Raw genomic sequence first — 17,795 nt, 5'->3', positions numbered from 1 at the left:
CAAACTGCATGAATTTAGCTTAAAATTATCTGCAGATTAACGACAAAAAGATGGAAACCCCGATCATTGCTCCCACTGATACAATCCTGATTACCAGGCAGCATGTGAGCTTTTTATCTACTTCTGTGAAAGTTGTGTCAAGAATTTGGGTGTTTTCTTTGACAGTGCTTTGTCTCTTGAGACGCACTGTAAGCATCTTCTCGGAAACTTCCTTTATCACCTTAGAAAGATCTCTAAGCTTAGATCTTTTGTATCAAACACAGAGCTAGAAATGATTATCCATGCTTTTATCTCATCTCGTTTGGACTACTGCAACAGTCTTTTCACATGTCTGGATCACCTTCAGACTGTGAAAAAATGCAGTGGTAAGGCTTTTTAACCAGAGCTAAAAAGAAGGACCACATTACCCCATTTCTTGCCTCGTTACACTGGCTCCCTGTTTATTTTAGTCCCCAAATGTATTGTGGACCTATTGGAACCCCTGTCTTCTTCCTGGCCTCTTAAATGATCTAACCCGATCCGGTTGGTGGTTCCCCAGACTCATATTAAGACCCGTGGAGATTGAGCTTTACTTATTTAGTCATCTTATTTAGACTTATACTCAATTCTTTGTTATTATTACTATTATTATTATTATTATCTTTTTAATCTTTTGAAGCACCTTGTGATTTTTATCAGTGAAAGGTGCTATATAAATAAAAATGACTTACCTAAAATTTTCTTTGTGACCACATCCACTTATTTCAAATTCAGAAACACCATATGTAGACAAAAGGAAGGTTTTGCACTGTTGAGAGCTATAATATCTGCACCAGAGCACTGGCGACCAACTCTATGGAAGCGTTACGTTAGTAAAATTCTGGAGAAGGTTAAATTAGGACTTCCACAACAGATTGCAGATCACCTCAACACCGTGGATGCCCCTGGGCATATCAATTTCACACATGAGGAAGAAACAAATCAATCCATTGGTTTCCTGGACATAAAGATCACTGACTCTAAAAACTGTGGCATAAAAATAACACACACACAGACCAGTATCTACTGGACATCAGAACACCCCATCACGCACAAAATGTCAGTACTAAGAACTCTATACTAATGAGCAAAACTTATAACAGATGAGGAAGACAGGAAAGAAGAAGAACAACACATCCACAATGCATTAACCAGATGTCAAAATCCACCATGGGCAATAAAAAATGAACGACTATAGGTGGAACAGAGAGAGAATAGGCATATATCTAAAAAGAAACCGAAAAGAATAACAGAAAGCAAAAAAATGGTCACAGTACCATACATCAGAGGAATCACAGAATGCATCCAAAGGACAATGAATAAACATCACAGCAGCACCCTGATTAAACCACGCATAAAACTTAGATAACTCCAAGTACACCCAAAGACCAAGTCGTCCAGAACAATAAATGTAATGTCCTAAATGAAACACCATGCCACTCCTGCAATAAATCAGTGCATTTTATCTGATTATATCACCAACTGTTGACCTGTGGTGACTCTTAACAGATTAGTTAAGGCGTGTAAAAATCAAACTTTTAGTTGAGAGAACCTTGCCATATAGCTTAGGTTGTGTTTCTTTTTCTGATGTCTGCTTAATTATTTCTAAATTATTATCTAACTCTGTTATTCCTCATCAGGGGTTTGAACATTTTGACCTCTGCCTGTAAGTTTTAAGCACCTACAGCACAACTTATTTAGAGTAAAACCTGTCTGAAACCAAAGCTCTATGCCTCCAGGGCAATTAAACTCTGTCTCGCTAGTTCTTCAGTTCACTGAACACTGAAGCAAGTTAGTTCCCATCTGGTTCTTTATGCATTTCATTTATCTTAAAGCTGACATGTCAGGACATTCTGCTGGATGATAATCATAAAAGATTTAATGATGGAGGTGAAGAGGAATAAGTACACGAGAAACCTAATCCAGTCCACTAATGCCATTTAATTGACATAATTTGTAGTTTGTGACATGATTTGCAGACTCGGGTCTGCTCAGATGTTTACATACACTCATCACCAGCATGAATGTCATAATAATTGGGCCTTTTAATTATCTGGATTCAACAATTATTTTTTTTCTGGTTGCAAAGATACAACAATGATTTTTAAAAACAAGAACTGGGTGCAGATGTTTGAATTTATTGTGGATTTTCTTTAATTTATACAGAGTCAAATTTCTGCAAACAGACTCAAACATGCACACATGTCCCAAGTTTTTGAAAAAGTTCTCTATAGCACAGATGTATTTTTTTTGTTTTGATATTAGACCCCTCTCCTTATAAAAAATGGTAGTAACTAATTTTTGCTCTCTTGCTAAAAGCATTAAGAAAACACGTGAAAAGTAGCCAGAGCATTTTAAAGGAGAAGGGAAATGATACAGGATCTTTCTTTTCTTTCTTTAGTCACATAGTACTTCTTTTAAAAGTTTTAAAGACTATTTCTTTTTTAGATCTCAAAGAAAGCACATTAACTCAAAACTCCATGTCCACTTGGTGAAGGTTGGAGTTAGTAAAAGTGATTTAGCGGCTTATAAAGAAGAGATTGAAGATTGAATATTGCAGCCTCTCTGTTCATAACAGGTAGTAGTTTTTATGCACATAGTTATCTCCTCATCAGTTAATTTTTCTTATTTCCTCTTGCCTTAAAGGAGTCCCTGAGGTCAGGCACAGGTGGAGAGAGGAACACCAGTGTCCTCAAAGACACGCAATGGTCCCTAATTTCATTTTGGTTTAGTTGTTAGGTCGAACGTAGACTAAAATTAAAATCTACCACTCTCTATTGCACAACGTCTTGGGACTGACCAGGTTTTATTTACTGAAGATTGAACCAGTGTTCTTCTAAATGTGGATGACAAGCCCATATTATTTCCAACTTTCTCTCAACAATCAAACTTTTCAAGTGCTGCATTTTGACTGTGTGTTTCCAGACACTCAGGGATTGGTCCAAGTTAGCTTTGGGTCCTGAACAAGCCTTTGCAGGCCTCGCACCATCTTCACATTATGGCCATATACATCTAACCCTGACAGGTTGGTCGTCTCCACAGGTGCCATGTCACCACAGCATTGAACCATATTTTGAGGCTTTAACTCTTTCATGTTAGAAACAGTTTTGACAAAGTGCGCTGCCCCATTTGATCATCTTTGATGTCAGAACCACATAGTCCAGCTCCCAGCAGCGATGGAGTTGCATGTGTTGTATGGCTCGCCTGAATCCAGAGGAGGGGGCTGATGGACTGTCTTCACTGAGCAAAACCTGCACCTCTGGGTGCATGTATCTCTCATCAGCATCATGGTAGATCTCCTCCACCAATATTTGGACACTTTGGAAACAATAGCGATCTCAGATTTTAGCCATGGAGAAAGCCTCAACATTTTCCCTTTTTATTTCTTCAGGGTCCCTCTGTAATCTGCACCCTTGCTTTTCACAGACAGTTCCCCATTAAATGAAGTCCAGCAGTCCTGACCTGACCGGGCTCAGCAGCTCCTTCTTCCTCTCCCCCGTCTGCAGAGGACTTGGCTGCAGTGGTCAGAAAGCTTGTGTATACATCTGGAATGGATCATAGATCATAGACCAGTAGTGATTGGTGGAAAAGTGACCCGCTACACAGAATAACTTTAACAAGTGTCGTGCCAGTCTGTGATGGCTGGCTGTAACAAAGAGGAGGACAGTTTACACATGGGACATGCAGTCTTTTACCTGATCACACTGGCTCCAATCTCTGAATCTGGTGCTCCACTATAGAGAAAATAATCCCTCTGCTAAAAACAGTGTTTGATAAAATTTCAATTCAATTCAGTTCAGTTTATTTATATAGCGCCAATTCACATCACATGTTGTCTCAAGGCACTTCACAAAAGTCAGGTTCATACATTCCAAGTAATCCTAACCATTGAACAGTGCAGTCAGATTCAGTTATTTATTCAAATTGGATAAAAAGTTTTTCTGTCTAAGGAAACCCAGCAGATTGCATCCAGTCAGTGACTTGCAGCATTCACTCCTCCCAAAAATATGATAAAGCTTTGTGCGTTTGGTGAGCAAGGGACCGGTTCTGTTTATTCAGCACTGTATTCCGGCCCAGCCCATAAAGTCAAGTCAAGCAGTCGCGCTTCCTGGAATTTGATATTTTCCCAAGAACAGAATGTCATTATTTATAATTATGTGCAATAATGGCATGCAGCTTCAGACAGCAACCTGTTTGCCAATGCAAATATTTCTAATATAAAGCTAATGCCAATCTCAAGGTGAAAATTACCTGGAGAGTGTTGCGGTGTACCTTTGTAGTTTAAAGGAAAACATGGATTTAATATTAGACGGTGTGCTTCATTGTGCTGTACATCCTTTTGATCTTTTTAGCAGACCCAAAGTTTCTTCTGAAATCTGAAGAATCTATTTTGCTTTTATTGGTACCAAAGCATATGTGATTCAACCAAAAATGGTGGAATTACCTAGTTTTTGTCCTTTAAATACCCCAAACAGTTCAACTGTTTTCATTTTAGAGAGATAAACAATAATGATCCCCGAAACAGCTGCACAGACATCTGTTTCTGCAAACCCTTCACTCATCTGACTAGACAAGAAACAGCATGAAGCTGTGATAATGACCAGGGCAAAAATGTGATCTGACAGAATATTTTTATAAGGGTCGTTGCCTGCGGGGACTGATGCATAGTCTTTTTCATGAAGAGAAAGCATTTATCATACCTACTCTGCTACTTGTGGATATAAATCTGGTTACTATTTTACGATTTTGGCCACAAGTCATGGAACCTTAAACGTTTTTGAGTCCCTGTCACACAAAAGATGGGGAAGATGATTACAAATCCAGAATTTTCTTTCCTTAAAGCGGTTTTTAAATACACACATTCACACACACTTTCACACAAGCTCACTGACACCCACCTCCTGAGTTCCTACCTTTCTCTTAATCCACCCTCTTTATGCAGCGGCTTTGTCGCTTTGAACAGAGCAGCTAAAATGTGTGTCATGCATTTTGAACTCCTCTTCTCTAACTTTGGCTAAGGCTCCTCTGACAATGTCGTCTGGGTCTGGAACATCATGTTCTAGGTAACAACCGGTGGAGCGGTGGAAGGGAAAGAAACAGCATGTCCTGTGACAACTGATCTCATTACTACTCAATGCAGAACATTCCTGCTTTTCTGCAATAGGTTAAGGTTAATGATGTAATTTTTTTGCTTTTAAGGAGAAATATTATTGAAATTACAGTTCAAGCTGAGGCAATTTTCTTAGGTCTATGATATCTTTGGCATGAAAAAAAAAGCGCGCTTTTATACCATGCAATTGGTCCTTTCAACGCAGCTGGTTTAAATGGCCAGATCTGTTTCATTTATATGCTGGATGCACATTTACAGGAACGTGGATGGATAGCACTGTTGCCTTGCAGCAAGAAGGTCCTGGGTTCGATTCCCGTCCGGGGGTCTTTCTGCATGGAGTTTGCATGTTCTCCCCGTGCATGCGTGGGTTCTCACCGGGTACTCCAGCTTCCTCCCACAGTCCAAAGACGTGCCTGTTAGGTTAATTGGTCTCTAAATTGCCCTTAGGTGTGTGAATGAGTGTGTGCATGGTTGTTTGTGTGTTGCCCTGTGATGGACTGGTGACCTGTCCAGGGTGTACCCTGCCTCTCGCCCATAGACTGCTGGAGATAGGCACCAGCTTCCCCGCGACCCACTATGGAATAAGCGGTAGAAAATGACTGTTTGTTTATTAATGTATATTGAAAAAAATAGAAATAGCATATCACATATTCTGTGGCACTAGCATTAAAACTTAAATATACCACATGTACCATAAATATGTATCACTGCTACAGAATTTATACTCAACAGACACAGCAATGACCCAATGATACATTCATTTAATTTAATCATGCTTTGCTATGCAGACGTCCTTTCTGCATCAGTTACAATTTACTGACCAAGGCATTCTGAATGCTTGAAGTGGCTTCAACAGCAGGACAGTCCAACCTATTTTCCTGTTATTTATCTGGCAGCAGGTTCGTGCACGCCACACCTTAGAGAAAGAGGTAGAAACAGGGGGCGCTCTGAAGATCTTTGGCAGGATTTCAGACTGGGTGTCCATGTAAACTAAACAACTCTGGATCCCTATAGGTAATACATAAATTCTATTTTTATTAGGTGAAATGGGAGGTGGAGAGTGTGAGGATTCAGCAGGTAGTTGTGCTGGAGTGAGGTGCTAAAACACTTTGACAAGGTGTATTTCTGGGAGTGGGTCAGATGAAGTATTTCCCTCTACGTTTTAATTATTTCATATTTCACCTATTTAATTACTAAGGGCCACTCACTGACATATATAGAGCATTGAATTTTTATCCCCAGACATTTAGACCTTCATTAACCTTCAAGTGTGGAAAAAAAAAACAAGACTGCCACATGAATGCAAAGGCAATTTTGCATCCAGATCGAGCAAACCCAATACTTCATCAGCAAGACTGCACTAACAGAACGTTTTGCCATTTCATGCCCCTTACACATAGAGATCAATATACAAAGCATTCCTGGTAAAAATGGGATCCCACTTGGGGAGATGTGGTCACACCTCTAAATTGGGCATAGACTGATTGTTGGGAGACTGTGCAAAATTATGAATTCCCCTTGCAACAGTTCAATTGCTAGAATGTTAGTGTCACATTGTCAAAGAGAAGTAATGGCATGGGAATTAGCTAATAGGTTATAACAAGCGTCAGCCATGCTCAAAATTACACATTTTGTGGTGCAGTGGATATGTACTGGTAAATCCCTGCTGCTTATTAGCTAATCAAAATACTGACAGTCTGTCATGATGTAGGGTTGTTTGGTTTTTGGTTTCGGGGTTTTTCCTTATGTTTTTCACTGCTCAAGTTTTGAATCATGTTTCTGTTTATTTTCCTGGTCATGCTTTTGTTTTGTCATCTTGTTCATGTTTTGTCAAGTTTGGTTTTCAGATCTGGTTATGCTTTTGCTTCATGTTTTTCTAGTTTGTGTTCAAGAGTCTTTGTTTTGCTCCAGTCACGTTTTGTTCTGTTAATTAAGTTTATTCAGTTCACCTGCTTCAAGTTAATCTGTCTCCTTACTCCACCTGGTTTTCACGCCATATATTCACACCTGTTCTGTTAGTCTTCGCGGAAACATCTTTCACTCTCATGCTCATGTCTAGCTCTCATTGTCTAGTTCTCTAACCAAGTCTTGTTTTTTTTTTGATCATGCCATGCCTGTCTTGCCTGCCCATTTGTTTTGTTCCTGCCTCCTGCTGAGTGTGAATTTTTGTTATTAAACCTTTTGTTTTTGACTTACCATCACGCTGCCTGCTCGTCTGCATTCTGGGGTCCAATTCCAAGTAAACCGTGACAGAACTGTGACACAGTCTTTTCTATTCTACACTAAATGTTTACAAGCTATTTAACTCCAAGGTGTAAAGGTGTTTTTGTGCCCTTTAGTATGAAGTATGACTTAGTAGATCTGCTTATTTAGTTTTTCTATGGTAACACCTCTAGGTTTCACATAAAACTACATATACTTATTTCATATCATCATATGGAGTAATACATACCAAACCCAAATTATTTACCAGAATGCTTATAGTGTGCTGGTTGTGATTACACTAATCTAGCCATACAGTGTTTTGAGATCAAGTGTAGATTGGTCACAAGCAGTACATTTCTCAGGTGCATTAGCCCCTGCAAACTGATCTGTTGTAATCCACCTATGGCAATCACTGTAGTTATTTTCTCGCACAGAATCTTGTAAAACTGTAAATTAAATGTGTTTTGTTTTGTTAATGTGTTTCATGTTTTACATTTTATTTGCTTCATTTCCTGTATGGCAAACTTTTTTTTGACATTTATGATGTTTTTTTTATTATTAGATGTTGACATTATTAGGTGACATTTGCTTTTGCTGCTCTAATGATGTAGTATGTGGCTGCTGGTCCCACTGTGGTGTTAGTCTGGCTGGCTGTAATAATGAGAACAAGTTGTACTTAGTCCCTGCTCTCTTTCATCTGATCACAGGGAGTTGACACTCAGTCTCTGGATCTGGTGATTGGCTGTCCAGTAAGGATTTCTTATTGCTTACTGCAAATTTATGTTAATTTATAAATTATTATTTATTGAAAGAAAATAGCCGGGCTGTGTTCCAAATTAACTTTTAATAGTTTTCAGTCTACCTGATGAGAAGGTCGTAAATTATACATCAATGTGTCGTGTGCCATACAGTTGGTTGTTTTAGTGCTAATATCAACAACCGGATACCTGAGAAACCTGTGTTTACTCAGCAGAGTGTGTTGTTATATGCCAACCTAGGTCATTTACCAAGTTGTCACATTTCATTATATTTATAGTTTGAAATGGATTTTGTTAGAAGGTATCTTAAAATAGGGAGCTGAATTAAAATGTATGTCACGTTTCTCAGAATTTTATTTGAGCACAATTTAGAAAACCATCCATTTTCTATACCTGCTTATTCTGTACAGGGTCGCAGGGGCTGGTGCCTACCTCCAGCAGTCTACAGGCAAGATGTGGGGTACATCTGGGACAGGTTGCCAGTGCAAAATCCATGCAGAAAGACCCCCGGCCAGGAGTCAACCCCAGGACCGTCTTGCTGCAAGGCAACATTGCTACCAACTGTGCTACTGTGCTGATTTAGAAAACCATGTATCCCTTTTCTTTCACCTCACAAATATATATTTTGTATCTAGAACATAAGCTACAACATTCCTTCTCTTAAGCCTTTCCAGAACCAGAGACAGCATCACAGGCATCTTAATTGGGCCAAAGACTATAATACATTCATAAAGACTTCTGTTCAGTGGTCCAAAAGTCTTCTTTTCAGGTGAAAGTAATTTTTTGCTTTATACGTGGAAACAAATGTAACAGAGTCAGAAGGAGGAGTTCAGAGGCCCATAATCCAAGCTGCTTGAGGTACAGGGGGACGTTTCCACAATCAGTGTCTTATTTGAGCAACCATGTCATCTGCTGATGTTGGTCCACTGTGCTTTGTCAGGTGAAAAATCAAAGGTACAATTATCAAAAGTAACAGAACGAAAATGTTGAAATATGTTATTCTGTGAACAATGAATCTACATATTGTATAAATTTCACTCTTTGAATTGAATTGCTGAAGTAAATAATTTTACCTCTAAAAACTCGTTAACTAAGTTTTAAATATAATTTGTAGATTTGGCCAAAGGGTTTAGACTTTATTTTGCCCCTAAATGCATGCATGATTTTGGATAATTGAAGAATATCTTGAGACTTGGAGAAAAAGAATGAATGCAGAGAAAAACACAAACGCCGGGGGCACCTCAGCCCACCGGCCACCCGCACCCCCACATGGCGCACCACGGCCCACCAAGCAGTCCAGCCGGCCAGCCCCTCCACCAAAGCGGGGCCACATCCCAATCAACGCCAGCTAAGAGCCCCCTGCTGGAGCCCGGCACCCCCCCAGCTGGCAGACCAGGGCCCAAAGCCAGGGGCCGAGATCCAAGGGAACCCAAGCGATCCCGAGAGAGCTGAAATGCCAGCCCCAGCACCAGACAATCCCCAAGAAACCCCAGCCCAGACCCGACTAGAGGCCCCACTCCCTCTCCCGGCCTCCGACCACAGCGATACACTCACCCTATGTCTAAGGGAGTGCCCGGCCACCCTACGGAGGAAGCTCATTTCAGCCGCTTGTATCCAGGATCTCGTTCTTTCGGTCATGACCCAAAGTTCATGGCCATAGGTGAGGGTAGGAACGTAGACCGACCGGTAAATCGACAGCTTCGCTTTTTGGCTTAGCTCTCTCCTCACCACAACGGACCGGCACAGTGCCCCCATTACTGCGGCAGCTGCACCGATCCGTCTGTCGATCTCCCGCTCCATTCTTCCCTCACTGGTGAACAAGACCCCGAGATACTTGAACTCCTCCACTTGAGGCAGGAACTCCCCTCCAACCTGAAGAGGACAAGCCACCCTTTTCCGGTTGAGTACCATGGCCTCTGACTTGGAGGAGTTGATCTTCATCCCAGCCACTTCACACTCGGCTGCGAACCGCCCCAGCGCATGCTGTAGGTCTTGGCTAGAGGGGGCCAGCAGGACCACGTCATCTGCAAAAAGAAGAGACGAAATCCACTGGTCCCCAAACGAGACTCCCTCCGGCCCTTGGCTGCGTCTAGAAATCCTGTCCATTAAAGTTATGAACAGGACCGGTGACAAAGGGCAGCCCTGACAGAGTCCAACATGCACCGGGAACAGGTCTGACTTAATGCCGGCAATGCTCGACACAGTCGAATGCTTTCTCCAGGTCCAAAAAAGACATGTGGAGGGATTGGGCAAACTCCCATGAAACTTCGAGTACCCTGTAGAGGGTATAGAGCTGGTCCAGTGTTCCACGGCCAGGACGAAAACCACGCTGCTCCTCCTGAAGCCGAGGTTCGACTATTGGCCGGACTATTCTCTCCAAGACCCTGGCGTAGGCCTTACCAGGGAGGCTGAGGAGTGTGATCCCCCTGTAGTTGGAACACACCCTCCGGTCACCCTTCTTATGAAGGGGGACCACCACCCCAGTCTGCCAGTCCAGAGGCACTGTCCCCGACCGCCACGCAATGTTGAAGAGGAGTGTCAACCATGACAGCCCCACAACATCCAGAAATTTGAGATACTCAGGGCGGACCTCATCCACCCTCGAAGCCTTGCCACTGCGGAGCTATTTAACCACCTCGGTGACTTCAGCCTGGGTGATGAAAGAGTCCAACCCCGAGTCCCCAGCCTCTGTTTCCACCGCCCGATAATGTCCTCAGTCGAGGTCAGCAGCCTCCCACCCCCACTATAAACAGTGTTGGCGAAGCACTGCTTCCCCCTCCTGAGGCGCCAGACGGTTTGCCAGATTCGCTTCGAGGCCAACCGGTAGTCCTTCTCCATGGCATCACCGAACTCCTCCCAAGCCCGAGTTTTTGTCTCTGCCACAGCCCGGGCCACAGCACGCTTGGCCTCACGGTACCCGTCAGCTGCCTCAGGAATCCCACAAGCCAACCACAGCCGATAGGACTCCTTATGCAGCTTGACAGCATCCCTTACTGTCAGTGTCCACCACTGGGTTCTGGGATTGCCGCCGCGACAGGCACCGCAGACCTTACGGCCGCAGCTACGGGCAGCAGCATTGACAATAGATACGAGGAACATGGTCCACTCGTACTCTATGTCTCCAACATCCCCCGGAATCTGGTCAAAGCTCTCCCAGAGGTAGTAGTTGAATACATCCCTGGCCGAGGGCTCTGCCAGGCGTTCCCAGCAGACCCTCACTATGCGCTTGGGCCTGCCAAGTCTGTCCGGCTTTCTCCTCCTCCAGCAGATCCAACTCACCACCATGTGGTGATCAGTGGCCAGCTCAGCCCCTCTCTTCACCCGAGTGTCCAAAACATGCGGCCAAAGGTCTGATGATACGACAACAAAGTCGATCATTGACCTCCTGCCTAGGGTGTCCTGGTGCCAAGTGCACTGATGGACACCCTTATGTTTGAACATGGTGTTCATTATGGACAATCCATGACTAGCACAGAAGTCCAATAACAAAGCACCACTTGGATTCAGATCGGGGAGGCCATTCCTCCCGATCATGCCTCTCCAGGTGTCACTGTCGTTTCCCACGTGGGCATTGAAGTCCCCCAGCAGAATAATGGAGTCCCCGGGAGGGGCAGTATCCAGCACCCCCGACAGGGACACCAAGAAGGCCGGGTACTCCGCACTACCTCTCGGCCCGTAGGCCGAAACGACAGTTAGAGACCTATCCCCAACCCGAAGGCGCAGGGATGCGACCCTCTCATCCACTGGGGTAAACCCGGGTTCCAGAGCCCACACTGTGCGTGGAGGTGAGCCCGACTATTTCTAGTCGATATCTCTCGACTTCCCACACAAGCTCAGGCTCCTTCCCCCCCCAGCGAGGTGACATTCCACATCCCTAGAGTCAGCCTAAACATCCGGGGATCGGGCCGCTGAGGTCTCCACCTTAGTCCGCCACCCAATACTCTTTGCACCGGTCGCTCACGGTTCCCCCTGCAGGTGGTGGGCCCACTGGGGGATGGCCTCGCGTCTCTCGTTCGGGCTTGGCCTGGCCGGGTCCCGCAAAGAGCAACCCGGCCACCAGCGAGTCCCGACCCCAGGCCTGGCTCCGTACTTGGCGACGTCACGTGCCTCGATATACTAGTCCTCATGAAGGATTCTTGAATCGCTCTTTGTCTGACCCATCACCTAGAGCCTGTTTGCTATGGGAGACCCTACCAGGGGCATATAAGCCCCAGACAACATAGCCTCTAGAATCATCAAACCCCTCCACCACGTTAAAGTGGCGGTTCAAGGAGGGGCCATTTGTTATTTCCTTCTTTACATACAGCATGTCACAAAAGTGGTATTTGCATTACTGATGTCTTTATATCTTGTTGAAAAAAACACTTAATCTTTTCTTCATCTTGTTTGATTTTTGTAATAGGTCATGCTAGCTGTATTAACAAATAATGATCTATTTCTACACCTCAGAAGGTTCATTTCATTACCAGAAATATTTGGTATAGTCTAATAGTCTAAAAGTGAATACAGAAAAATATACAAGTCCACAAAATAAACCTAAATGATTCTGACACATGCCAAAAGACAGTCACAAGTCATGAAACAAAACCTGAGAAAAGGCCAGAGCAGGAACAGAATTAAGAGATATTCCAATCTGAAAATATTATCCCTTTTCTTATGAACCAAGCTCAAAGATATTTATGTTTGGAGATCATTGTTATGAAACCAAGTACTTGCTGTATGAACCCAAGGCATTTCAAACTTTGAATAGTATTTCAAAGAAGCCTCTTGGGTCCAAATTGAAACGTTGCTTTTAGTAGAGCAGGCAATGAGTGACCTTCCTCTCTACACTTAAAGCTATGTGCAATCACCTTTGAAAGGTCTGTTTATTAAAAAATGCATTCTGAATGACTCAGCTAATGCTGATATAAGCTCTCATGTACTTACTGCCCTTGACACCTCTTTATACGCTGACTGAATGCTGAAATAAAACAACAGTTCTGGACCTTCAGGCTTACCATATTCGTTGACAGACTCAGGCTAATCAGTTCTGATGCAAATAACTCCTCACCATTTAATTTAGAGCATTGTAAAACATTTTAAATTTGTTGTAATATCTTCTTAACAGAACACAAACAAACCATATTTGATCGACAAACATAAGTAATATGTTTCTTTTTTTTGGAATATTCTTTTTATTTTAATTTTTAAACAAACAACAAAAACAAGGCAAAACAAAAAGGAGTGCAGTCCAGCAACAATGTAAAAAAAAAACAAGCCAGATCTACAACACAAAACGTAGGACACAAAAAAAAAAACACCCCAGAAAGTCTACATACTATATCAGTCCTGTACTTGTATCTAATAAAATACAGGTAGACGGTGCCATCCTCACATGTCCTGCAATTGAGCTAGAAATGGGCCCCACACCTCATTGAATAAGTCTTCCGTCCCAGCCACTCTGTAGGTAACCCGCTCATAGCTGGCCATTGAACTTAAAACCTGTATCCACTCCTTAAAAGTGGACTGAGTGGGAGATTTCCAGTGGCGTAAAGTTATCCTGCACCCTGTTGTCATGGCTAATCGACACCAAGATTTATGGTGTCTTGACAATTGCACGCCATCTGGAAGTAATCCCAACAGACATAATGCAGGGTTTTTGACCAAATGTGTGCCCAACACCTTATTCACAAACAAAATAATTGCATTCCACATGTCTTAAGTTTTGTCACACTCATATAACATATGGACCAGAGTTCCAACCTTTCCATAACATCTCCAACATAAATCAGTTGTTCTAAGTTTTTGTCTTGCCATTTTTGAAGGGGTCCAGTAGGATCTATTTAATATCTTATAACAAATGAGTTGTGATTGTGCTTCACGCGAATTACAGTGCCATGAGGCACAGACTTTTTTCCAGTCATTTTCTGGAATCTCTTGAGCCAGATCCCCTTCCCAACTTGCTTGAAGACCCTCCAGTCTTGGCACCTGCATACTCCTAATGAGTTTATAGAAATTTGAAGCTCCTCTGTTTTTTTCTCCAATCTTATGGGAAATGACCTGGATTTCTGTCCCACTGTGCTGAATATGTTTGTTTGAGAAAATGCAATGTCTAATTTGTAAATATCGCCACAATTCTGAGTTACACAAATTATGTTTAGTTTTAATTTCATCAAATGATTTAAATCCCACATCTCCTGTCACATCCTCAAAAATGTGAATCCCAGATCTAATCCACCTGTCCCAAAATAAACTTTTTTTTACCTATTAACAGTTTTTTGTCATACCATATGGAGGATCTGCTTGATAAATATGGATCATTTTTTGTTATTTGATGAGCAATTCTCCAAGACTCTCTGGCAAAAGCCATTACCAGATCTTGAGTGGGGACAGGTCTATCTGTCTGTGAGAGAAAGGCCTCCACAGAGAAAGGATGTACCATCTGTTCCTCCATCCTGACCCATAGAGGGATCTTTGTAGGCCGCAGGTGAATTTTAGATAGCTACGATAAAGAAAAAGACAAGTGATACCAGTCTATTCGTGATAATGCTAAACCCTCCTCGTCTTTTGCCGCATATAACTTAGTCCGTGTCACGGAGTGACATTTTTGGACTCTGTTTGTGGCTTTGTGTTTGTTTACCTTTTGCTTAGATTTTTCTATTTTGGTTTTTGTATCATGTTTTTCTTTTCTCCCTCTTCCGCCTCCTAGTGTTTACTACTTAAGTTCTTTCATGGTTGTTTTCTGATTACTTTGTATGGTTTATTATTATTATTATTATTATTGTAATTATTATAGTTCTTGGTCTTCCCTGGACTCTCTAGTTTTATTTCTCTTTAGTGTCTTTGTGTTTAATTGTGTTTTATTATTTGTTCCTTTGCACTATTCTTGTTTACTAGTTTATTTTCTGTTTCCTTTCCAGTTAATTCAGTCAGTGTGCTTAGGTTTGTTTACTTTTGTATTCAGGTTTTCTTTATGGGTTCTTTGTTTGTTCTTAGGTTGTTATTGTTGTTCCTATGTTCCTTCTAGTTTCTCTGTTTACTTTAGTCATGATTATTCTAGTTTTCTTATTCCCCATTTGATTATTTATCTTTGTCTATAGGTTTTCTTGGTCTGTGTTTCTGTTTATTGTTTATTAGTTACTTTGCCCATGCTCTATCTTTGTATTTGTTTCACCTATTCCTTCTGCCTCCTTGTCACACCTATTCCCTGTTTTCTCTGATTACCTGCCCTTTGTTATCCCTCAGTATATTAGTTGGTTTTGCGTCATTGTTTGTTGCTGGTTCCTTGTGTTCGTCACACCTCGTTCTCGTCCATGATTATGCTTTGTTTTTTGCCACGTCTTGCCTTGGGAAACCCGCAGCGATTTTGCTACATTTTTTGACTTTGTAAATAAATCGTTGAATTACAAAGATGATCCTGCTGAGCTCTTGTCGGCATTTTGGTCTGATCCAAAACCACATCGTGACAGTCCGATTAAACATGTTTTTCTTTTGTTGTCATATCAACTTCTCTATCATACTGTTGTACATTTTAAGTAGCGAGGAAGGAAATGTTAACGGCAACATGGAAGTGATGTAATTCATCTTAGGAGTTAAAATCCTTTAATTAGATTGAGTCTGCCCAAAAGGGAGGTATACAATTCATCATTTTGTAACAGAATTTGAGTTTTCTGAATAACTGGAGATATGTTGGCTTCCATTATTTTTTCCAGCCCTGGCATTAATTTGATGCCCAGATATGTTAATCCTTCAGGCATCCATCTAAATTTCCAATTCTTTCTAATATCTGGGTGACACAATTTGGATAATGGCATGGATTCTGACCAGTTAACAGTATAACCGGATATCTCTGAAAAAAGATTTATCACTGAGCAAATCTCTAGTAATATGTTTCTTTAAAGAATGTAGTGGCCTTGTATTCTTAAAGATAGAATTCAGCTAAATGTATTTTTTAGTTAACCAGTTTATATATTCAACATGTTTTGATAGAATAATTATTTTTGGCCTGGGTCATTTAGGCGCTTGTCAAGGGCACCACCTGCTAAAGATAAATAAAATACTAAATAGAGTGGCATGATGAAGGCGCAGGAGTTAAGTGAGGAACCAATGGACCCTTGTTTAAATGACCAAGGACTCCATGCATGGAGGCCTTATTCTGCACGTTGATGTTTGCCGCATGTTTTCCGCCTCTCTCCACCCCATTTTCTGTCAGCTCACTTTCGAAAACCTTAGATAAATGAAGGCCACCAGTGCCAAAAATATAAAATATAAAATTTGAATAATTTACTGCAATGCAATGTCCAATACTTACTCCCATTATGCTAACTGTTTCTATTAAGACATTGAGAAGATGCCCTGTCTCACAGGTAGAGTGGGGTGTTATCCCAGTGGAGGCAGATCAGAAAATGGACCAGGTGTAAACACGGTTTCTTCTTTTGGTCCAGGGAGTTAGAGATGCTGGTATTTGAGAATTAAGTTGTTTCACAATAAAGGTTCAAACTTCAGAAAACCTTATACAATGATCCGTAGGCTATACATTCATCTGAGGATTACCTCAGGACTGACATTGTACTGATTGTATAGATATAAAACCAATTTACAATCATTAAATAAAAAAATATATATACACCACAATCCTTATAAAATATGACACTATTATTACTGATAATTAATAAATAGCAAGCACTTGAACATTCTAGATGTATCAAATAAAAAGAATGTTATTGCATTCTAACAGTCACTTTGGCCTTCAGCCTGAGGCTTAACCTAATTTAAGGTCCACCGGTTTTCACAATCAGAAGACAGTGAGACACCATCTGTATGGATAGGAGATGGTTCTGGCTAGAGCTGAAATAATAGTCAGTAAAGGTCACATATGCAGTTTCTACATTTACTCCATAAGTTAAAAGCGAATTTTCAGAGGGCACTTGAGTTCTAAACTCTCCATTAAAGTTATTTGACTCTGGCACTGTGACAAATACCGTGTAATATGTTTTACCAAGCACTGTTCCTACTCATTTGAAGTGACCTTAGTTGCCCACTCACTCATTAACAGTATAGGCTCCAAGCTATCTTTGTGTTCAAGGTTGAATAATAAACCCAACTGAAAACACCAGTAAATCATTACATAAATATCAAAAAGGATGTTTTTTGGTGCCTGAGAGCATTTTCTACCAGACAAGATAAACACTATCTGTGTTTGGAGGGCTCCATATTTGCAATGTTTCCCACACAACCTTCGAAATGGAATCTTTTTTAAAACTCTGTAGGTCACTTAAGGTACCAAACAGCTTTGGTCAACTTTAGAAATAAAAAGAAGGCTGCTGATCCTTTTGCCAGTCTTAAATATATATTGTTTCTGGTATTTATTGCACAATTAGTTAATAGGTCATCTGTACGGTGAAGGGTTGTCTGCTGCATATTGTTAACACTACTGATGGTGCCCATCCTGGATTTCTGAACCCATTCACACCCTGCAATCTGCAACCAAGGCAGAAGTGTGAAAACCATTGATTAAAGTGAACTTCATTGAGAAGGTGTACCTGCCAGTGTCTGTATTTGGGTTTCAAGGTATGATGTGAGGTTTTGTTTAACTGTGTAATGCAACGAGATAATGGATAGTAACACAACCAGTTACTAGTGGACCAATTCACTAGGAATCAACAGAGGAATGGACCTCAGGGAACTGTGGACATCTGGCTTTTTTGTGCTTTTCTTAAGTATGA

General features: G+C 41.5%; 1 pseudogene; it reads right to left on the bottom strand.

Annotated features, from left to right (window-relative positions):
- Positions 1-2,828: 2,828 nt before the first annotated feature.
- On the bottom strand, positions 2,829-6,113 carry LOC124864864 (annotated as a pseudogene).
- Positions 6,114-17,795: the final 11,682 nt, after the last annotated feature.

The sequence above is a fragment of the Girardinichthys multiradiatus genome, chromosome Y (genome assembly GCF_021462225.1).
Source record: "Girardinichthys multiradiatus isolate DD_20200921_A chromosome Y, DD_fGirMul_XY1, whole genome shotgun sequence".
NCBI lineage: Eukaryota > Metazoa > Chordata > Actinopteri > Cyprinodontiformes > Goodeidae > Girardinichthys > Girardinichthys multiradiatus.
This window is presented reverse-complemented; position numbering and strand designations above follow the sequence as displayed.